The sequence below is a fragment of the Manacus candei genome, unplaced genomic scaffold, assembly GCF_025592945.1.
Source record: "Manacus candei isolate 608988 ecotype Guabito, Panama unplaced genomic scaffold, ASM2559294v1 h1tg000119l, whole genome shotgun sequence".
Lineage (NCBI taxonomy): Eukaryota > Metazoa > Chordata > Aves > Passeriformes > Pipridae > Manacus > Manacus candei.
The window spans coordinates 172766-181177 of NW_026138167.1; the positions used below are offsets into that span (position 1 = coordinate 172766).

The 8412-nt window shown below is 50.8% G+C and overlaps 1 long non-coding RNA gene across 1 annotated transcript; it reads left to right on the forward strand.

Moving 5' to 3' along the window:
• Window positions 1-3612: 3612 nt before the first annotated feature.
• LOC127462139 (uncharacterized) lies at window positions 3613-7928 on the forward strand. The gene is made up of 3 exons (XR_007900305.1): window positions 3613-3764; window positions 6597-6634; window positions 7180-7928. It is a non-coding gene; the product is annotated as an uncharacterized LOC127462139 (long non-coding RNA).
• Window positions 7929-8412: the final 484 nt, after the last annotated feature.

Consider the following 8412-nt stretch of genomic DNA (forward strand, 5'->3'; position numbering starts at 1 on the left):
TGGGCACTCCATGGGCAGGCAGCAAGAGTTTTCTGGATCTGGGAGTCAATCTGGGGGCCTCGGAGTGTTTGAGGGGAAGTTGGGAGTGTCCTGTGGGACCAGGATGGGATTTGAGGGCTCCTGGAGGGGCTGGGACGGGTGTATACTGCGGGCATCGTCTAGTATTGATGGGGGTAATCACTGAGCTGACTGTTTCATAATCATCCAAATTTTAACATACAATATGATTATTAGAATAAAAAGCAAAAAGGTAATATCAACAAAACAGTAACAGGGTGAAGCTCTTGGTTGAAGACTGGTTTCTTCTTTTTCTCCAGTGATTTTAATTCTTTTTCGTCTGGGTTTTAATCCCATCTTTGGCATTTTGCTGCCAACATTTTGTCCCCATATCCATTGGAAATTGTATTCACTGTTGAGGAGAACAAAGTGGAATCCCAAGGTATGTGATATATTGATAGGATTTCATTGGTTGGCTTTTAATTTGTCCAGGTTTATCGCCATAATGCTTCTGCTCTTTAACCACTTGAATCAGAATGAATTGAGTTGTTTTCTGGGTCGGGTTCTCTTTTTGAGTCCAAGGTTTTTTAGTGGATTCAGTATCAGGCACAAAGGAAATTGAGGGAGGTAAAGAATAATCTTCCCTTTGTTCATTATCACAGGGATCACTCAGTGTATTTTCATTAATGTGAGGAAAGCAGGGAGACTCTAGAAACGTCAGTTGAACTTCAAATTCTCCTTGTTTCTTTCTCTCCTGAGACTTAGAATCAGGGTTCTCTGTGGTTTCCCAAGTGTCAATGCCGGGGTAAGACACTGGTTTATGAAGTTGCCTGACCAAACCAGGAGCCTGTTTTTTTAGCAACAGTTTTCTCTCTGCACTCTGGCGCAACAAGACTTTGAAGGTGGTCAACCTCAGTTTGAAGCAGCTCATTTTTAGCAACAAGTTTATCCGATTTTTCTCCTGTTTCCCTCTCAAAGGCTAATGATGACTTCAGCACCACATTTTCTGATTTCAAAACAGTAGATTCAACATCAGAAATCCATTCATGACTTCCCTGTCAGCACTCCATCCGAATGTCTGTGCTCTCACTTTGACCTGAGAGAAACCTCAGGCAGGTGGAAAAGGGCAGATAAAGAAAAAACAGATGGGTCCAGCAGAAGTGATGCTGCTTCTGTCAAAAGCAGAGCAGAGACCGAAAGCACTTTAGGAAGTTGCTTACAGAAGCACTTGTGCATTCCAAGTTACAGCTCAGGAGTCTCAGTGACTTGTCCAACATGAGAGTTTCTTTTCCATTTCTCAACCCCCAGATTCCTCAGGAGTAGGAAACTGGAAACACTGACTGAGAAAAGCTCCATTCCTTCCTAATAATTGTGCTTTGCCCTTCCCATTTGACAGTGCTCTTGGAAATGTGCTGCTGTGATCTGGATCTGTGAGCAGCCCTGACCTCCCAGAGCACTCATCCAATGGCAGGAGAGACCCCACCTGGCTCCTGCTGGGGTTCTTGCCACCACGACTCAGTACGGGTCAATGGAATGGGGAGCAGGGCGGTGGGACCAGTAAGGACCAGTTAAGGGGGTTGGGGGCACTTCAGCATCTCCATCAAGGTCAGACCAGTACAGAGCAGCATAGACCAGTATAGATCGGTATAGACCAGTATAAACCAGTATGGACAAGTATAGACCAATATGGGTCACTGGAATGGGGAATGGGGCAGTGGGACCGATAAGGACCAGTTAAGGGGCTTGGGGGCACTTCAGCATCTCCATCAAGGTCAGACCATTATAGACCAGTATAGACCAGTGTAGACCAGTATAGACCAGTACAGACCAGTATAGACCAGTAAAAAACCAGTACGGACCAGTATGGACCAGTATGGACCAGTACAGGTCACTAGAACAGCGAGCAGGGTGGTGGGACCAGTAAGGACCAGTTAAGGGGGTTGGGGGCACTTCAGCATCTCCATCAAGGTCAGACCAGTACAGACCGGTACAAACCAGTATGGACCAGTATAGACCAGTATAAACCAGGGTAGAGCAGTATAAACCGATATAAACCAGTACGGGTCACTGAAACAGGGAATGGGGTGGTGGGATCAGTAAGGACCAGTTAAGGGGGTTGGGGGCGCTTCATCATCTCCGTCAAGGTCAGACCAGTACAGACCAGTATAAACCAGTATAGACCAGTATGGACTGGTATAGACCGGTATAGACCAGTATAAACCAGTACAGACCGGTACGGGTCATTGGATTGGGGAATGGGGCAGTGGGACCAGTAAGGACCAGTTAAGGGGGTTGGGGGCACTTCAGCATCTCCATCAAGGTCAGACCAGTACAGACCAGTATAAACCAGGGTAGAGCAGTATAAACCAGTATAAACCAGTACGGGTCCCTGGAACGGGGAACGGGGTGGTGGGACCAGTAAGAACCAGTTAAGGGGGTTGGGGGCACTTCAGCATCTCCATCAAGGTCAGGTCAGTATAAACCCGTATAGACCAGTATGGGCCAGTATAAACCGGTATAAACCAGTATGGACCAGTACAGGTGACTGGAACGGGGAATGGGGCAGTGGGACCAGTAAGGACCAGTTAAGGGGGTTGGGGGCACTTCAACATCTCCGTCAACGTCAGACCAGTACAGACCAGTACAGACCAGTATAGATTAGTATAAACCAGTATGGACCAGTATAGACCAATATAAACCAGTACAGGTCACTGGAACACGGCATAGGGTGGTGGGACCAGTAAGGACCAGTTAAGGGGGTTGGGAGCACTTCAGCATCTCCATCAAGGTCAGACCAGTACAGACCAGTATAAACCAGGGTAGACCAGTATAAACCAGTATGGACTAGTACGGGTCACTGGAACGCGGAATGGGGTGGTGGGACCAGTAAGGACCAGTTAAGGCAGAACTCAGCTGGGACTTAGTGGTTTGGGGGTGGGCGTGTCCCTTCTTTAGGTGGGCGTGGTCTCTCCCTGGTGGGCGTGTCCCATCCCAAGGTGGCCATAGCCTCTGCAAGTGGGCGTGTCTTTTGCATCCTCTCCCCCTCCCTGAACTGGGAGCTCAACTGGGACTTACTGGGTTTTGGGTGGCGTGTCCCCTCCCAATGATGGACCCACTTTCAGCCCCTCCCCCCACCTTTAAGGGCCCCCCCAAAGCCCCTCCCCCCCCTCCTGCACCTCCCCAACCCTCAGGGTCCCTCCTGTCCCTCCCCCACCCACCCTCAGGGTCCCTTCCTTCCCCTCCCCCACTCTCAGGTGCCCTCCCTGTCCCTCCCCCACCTTCAGGGGCCCTCAGGACCCCTCCCCCAACCTCAGAGACTCTCCTGCCCCTCCCCCACCCTCGGGGAACTTCCTACCCTTCCCCCACCCTCAGGGACCCTCAGGGCTCCTCCTTCACTTTCGGGCTCCCTCCCTGCCCCTCCCCAACCCTCAGGACCCTCCTGCCCCTCCCCCCACCTCGGGGTCCCTCCTGCCCCTCCCCCACCCTCAGGGACCCGCCTACTTCTCCCCCACCCTCAGGGAACCTCCTGCCCTTCCCCCACGCTCAAGGACCATCCTGCTCCATCCCCACCCTCAGTGTTCCCTCCTTCCCCTCCCCCCACCCCGGGGCCGTTACTGGTCCCTTACTGGTCTGTACTGGGAAGGGAGAGGGGAGGGGCCGCCCCCTCGAGGCCCCTCCCCCCAGTGACGTCACCGGGTCCCAAAAATAGCCCCGGGGGCCCAAACTGGAGGGGGGACCTGGAGCCGCTCCCAGTGTGACCAGTTCAGGTACTGGGAGGGACTGGGAGGGAACTGGGAGGGACTGGGAGGGACTGGGAGGGGGCAGGGCTTCCCCCCCTACCCCCCCTCCGTGTCCTTGCGGTGACCTTGGGGAGGGAGGGGGATGGGCCGCTCCCAGTGGCTCCCAGTAGCTCCCAGTAACCCCAGTAATGCCTCCGGTATCTCCAGCGACCCCCCCAGTAACCCCAGTCACCCCCCCAGTAGCTCCTAGTAGCTCCCAGTAACCCCAGTGTCTATCCCAGTAGCTCCCAGTAACTCCCAGTAAGCCCCCCCGTAGCTCCCAGTAACTCCCAGTAACCCCAGTGACCCCCCCAGTAGCTCCCAGTAACCCCAGTGTCCATCCCAGTTACCCCAGTGACCCCCCCAGTAGCTCCCAGTAACTCCGGTGTCCATCCCAGTAACCCCACTGACCCCCCCAGTAGCTTCCAGTAGCTCCCAGTAACTCCCAGTGTCCCTCCCAGTGCCTCCCAGTATGTCCCAGTTTAAGCCAGCTCCCCCCCCCCCCCGTGGGCCCTGGGCCGGGTGGGGGAGGGACGGGCTCACATTTCCATGGCAACATCCCTTTCCCTCTGGCCCAGTTTCTCCCAGTTCCTCCCAGTTTAACCCAGTTTTTCCACATTTTTCCCCATTTTTCCACATTTCCCCCCATTTTTCCCAGATTTTCCCCCATTTTTCCACATTTTCCTGAATTTTTCCCCATTTCCCCCCCATTTTCCAGATTTTTCCCAATTTTCCTACATTTTCCCAGATTTTTTCCCATTTTTACCCCATTTTCCCAGATTTTTCCCCATTTTGTCCCCATTTTCCCAGATTTTCCCCCCATTTTCCCAGATTTTTCCCCATTTTTTCCACATTTTCCCAGATTTTTCCCAGATTTTTCCTCCACTTTTCCCAGAATTTCCCACATTTTCCCAGATTTTTCCCACATTTTTTCCCATTTTTCCCACATTTTCTCAGATTTTTCTCCAGATTTTCTTCCAGATTTTCCCACATTTTGCCACATTTTTCTTGATTTTTCCCGATTTTCCCCATTTTGCCGGATTTTTTTCCCATTTTTCTCCATTTTCACACATTTTTCCTCATTTTCCCCCATTTTCACAGATTTCTCCTCATTTCCCCCATTTTCCCACAGTTTTTCCCAATTTTTTCACATTTTCCCAGATTTTTCCCCATTTTCCCCATTTTCCCCAGATTTTTCCCCATTTCGCCCCCATTTTCTCCGATTTTTCCCCATTTTCCCCCATTTTCCCAAATTTTTCCCCACATTTTCCCAGATTTTCTCCCTCTTTCCCCAGATTTTTCCTCAGTTTTCCCATTTTTCCCAGATTTTTTCCCCATTATTTTCCCCATTTTCCCACATTTCCCCCCTTTTTTTCCCACATTTCCCCGGATTTTTTCCCAATTTCCCCCCATTTTCCATGATTTTTCCCACATTTTTTCCACATTTGTCCAGATTTTTCCTCATTTCCCCCCATTTTTCCCAGATTTTTCCACATTTTCCTCAGATTTTTTCCCCATATTTCCACATTTTTCCCAGAATATTCCCCATTTTCCCCCCATTTTTCCCCTATTTTCCCAGATTTTTTCCATTTTTTCCCCTTTCCCCCCCATTTTTTCCACATTTTTCCCAGATTTTCTCCCATTTTCCCCAGAATTTCCCAGGTTTTTTCCCAATTTTTCCCCATTTTCCCAGTTTTTCCCAATTTTTTCCCCATTTTCCCAGAGTTTTTCTCGATTTCCCCCCATTTTCCCAGATTTTCCCCCCATTTTTCCCACATTTTCCCAGATTTTCACACATTTTTCCCCATTTTCCCCCTTTTTTCCTCATTTTCCCAGATTTTCCCATATTTTTCCCCATTTTCCCCAGAATTTCCCACATTTTCCCCCATTTTGTCCCATTTCCCCGGTTTTTTCTCACATTTTTCCCAGAATTTTCCGCAATTTCCCCATTTGCCCACATTTTCCCAGATTTTTCACCATTTTCCTGATTTTCCCCCCATTTTTCCCACATTTTCACAGATTTTTCTCCAGATTTTCCCCCCATTTTTCCCCCATTTCCCCGCATTTTCTTGGATTTTTGGGTCCCCAGTTTTCCAAATTTCCCAAATTTCCCCAGTGGGAAAAAATGGGGGGAAAAAAACAGGAATTTTGGGGAAAATGGGGAAAAATTGGGGAAAAAAGTGGGAAATTTGGTGAACACGAATGAAAAATTGGGAAAAATGGGGGAAAATTTGAGAAAAAAGTGGGAAATTTGGGGAAAATTGATAAAAATGGGGGAAAATAGGGGGAAATTTAGGAAAACTGGGGGAAAATCCGGGAAAATGTGGACAAACGGGGGAAATTTTGGGGAAAAAGTCAGAAATTTGGGGAAATGGGGGATTTTGAGGGGAAATAGAGGGAAAATTGGGAAAAGAGTAAGAAATTTGGGGAAAACGGGTGAAAAATCAGGAAAAATGGGGGATAATTGGGAAAAATTAGGGGAAATTTAGGAAAAAATTGGGAAAAAATGGCGGAATTTGGGGAAAATGGGGTGAATTGAGAAAAAAATGGGGGAATTTGGGTAAAATTGGATGAAAAATTGGGGAAAGTTGGGAAAAATGGGGGGAAATTTGGGGAAAATGGGAAAAAATGGGGGAAATTTGGGAACAATGGAAGGAATTTGGAAAAGAAATGGGGAAAAATTGAGAAAAATGGGGAAATTTGGGAAAAATGGGGGAAATGGGGGGAAAATTGGGGAAAGAGTGGGAAATTTGGGAGAAATGGATGAAAAACTGGGAAAAATGAGGGGAAATTTGGGAAAAACTTGGGTGTCCCCACCAGGTTCGGCCCCGCCATGGCCCCGATAGCCCCGGGATCAGGTGAGACCCCTACCCCATGCCCTGACCCCTCCCCCTCCCCGAGGTCACTGCCCTGACCCCCCGAGTCCAGGCTGTCACCCCTCCCCCACCCTGTGGCCCCTCCCACACTTTATGGCCCCTTCCCCATTCTGTGGCCCCTACCCCAGTCTGTAGCCCCTACCCCACTCTGTGACCCCTCTCCCACTTCATGGCCCCTCCCCCACTCTCTGACCCCTCCCCCACTCTATGGCCCCTCATCCACTTTATGGCCCCTCCCCCACTCTCAGACCCTTCCCCCACTTTATGGCCCCTCCCCCACTCTGTGGTTCCTCCCCCACTCTGTGACCCCTCCCCCATTCTGTGACCCCTCTCCCACTCTGTGACCCCTCCCCCACCGACAGCTTCTCCCTGCAGAGAGAACAGCCAACACACTATTTCACTTCTCACTTTAACAAAGCTCTTTTCTCCTTCAAGCCCCTCAAAGGCGCCAAGGCCACACAGGAGGTCACACACAAACAGTACTCCTCTTCCCACTTGACTACACCTTCTCCCTCACTGTTCTACAGGGAACACCAGGAATCTGCTCGCAGAGGCCTCTCGTTTCCCATCAGTAGCTCAGCACAAGGAGCTAAAGGAGCTCAAGCCTTAGGCCACAAGAGCTGACAGCGAGGAAACTTTGGGAGCAAACTAATGCTGCTAACACGGACCCAGCTGAATCCAGCACACAATCACAGAATCCAAGAGTCCTTCAGCTTGGAAAAGACCTCCAAGCTCACTGAGTCTTGTGCAGCCCCTCCCCGACCGCCTGCAGGGACTGGATGATGCTTTGCACAAGCACCAAAAGGAATGTTGTGAAAGCCATGGCCTGCAGGAGGACACAGAGAAGGGCTTGGTTGGGGCTGGGAAGGAGGGAGCTGGCACTGAGGGAGCGGGGATGGAACCTCGGGGATGTGGCGCAGCAAGGACAGGGGCCCAGGCAGCTGGCAGGCGGCAAGGCCTCACCCCCTGCCCCAGCAGCAGCACCGGGCCCTGCCCAAGGCGCTCCTGCCAGGGGCTGGGCCCTGCAGGCAGGGGCAGAACCCACTCCCTGGGGCGGCCTTGCTGCCCCGGCCCTCGTCCGGCCCAGCCTCTCCCTGTGTGCGTGCTCCCCACAGCACAGGCTGCACTGGGCAGCATCCCCTGATGGGCCCTGCAGAGCTGCCCCACGGGGACACTTCCCTTTTATGTCACAGGTGCCACAGCCTGTCCCAGCCAGCCCTGCCCATTGTCCCCACCCCGGCTCAGTGACTCACAGTGGCCCCTGGCAACCAAAGAACCAAAGCTCCACACCCCGAGAGTGCAGCCCTACCCATGTGCAAGGGGCCCCCAAAGGGTTCCCTGCACAAAGCAGCCCCTCCAAACCCTTGTCAGATAGAAAACTGGGGGACGTGACCCTTGGATGCTTTTAGGACAGAGATACAAGCTTTTCTTGAATAATGGAGGGGGTCACTTTTTAATTATTAATATTTACAGTTATCCATTTGGGGACAGGATGTCCTACAGGCTAATGTGGTGTCACATTTGGAGTGAAAAGTACTTTTCAAAGAAACCCAGGGTGCATGGGTGATGCAGAGGAAGCTGCCAAGTCACCCAATGTGAAGCTCAACACTGCTTTGCAACAGCACTGCCCTTTCACACACATCTTTGGCAAAGACAAAGATGTCAGGCTTTAGTTTCTAAATCAGTAACACTTGACAAGACCTCTTTATGAACTGACAGCAAGAGAACTTAGGAGCAGCTTAGGGTTGACAAGTGTAGGA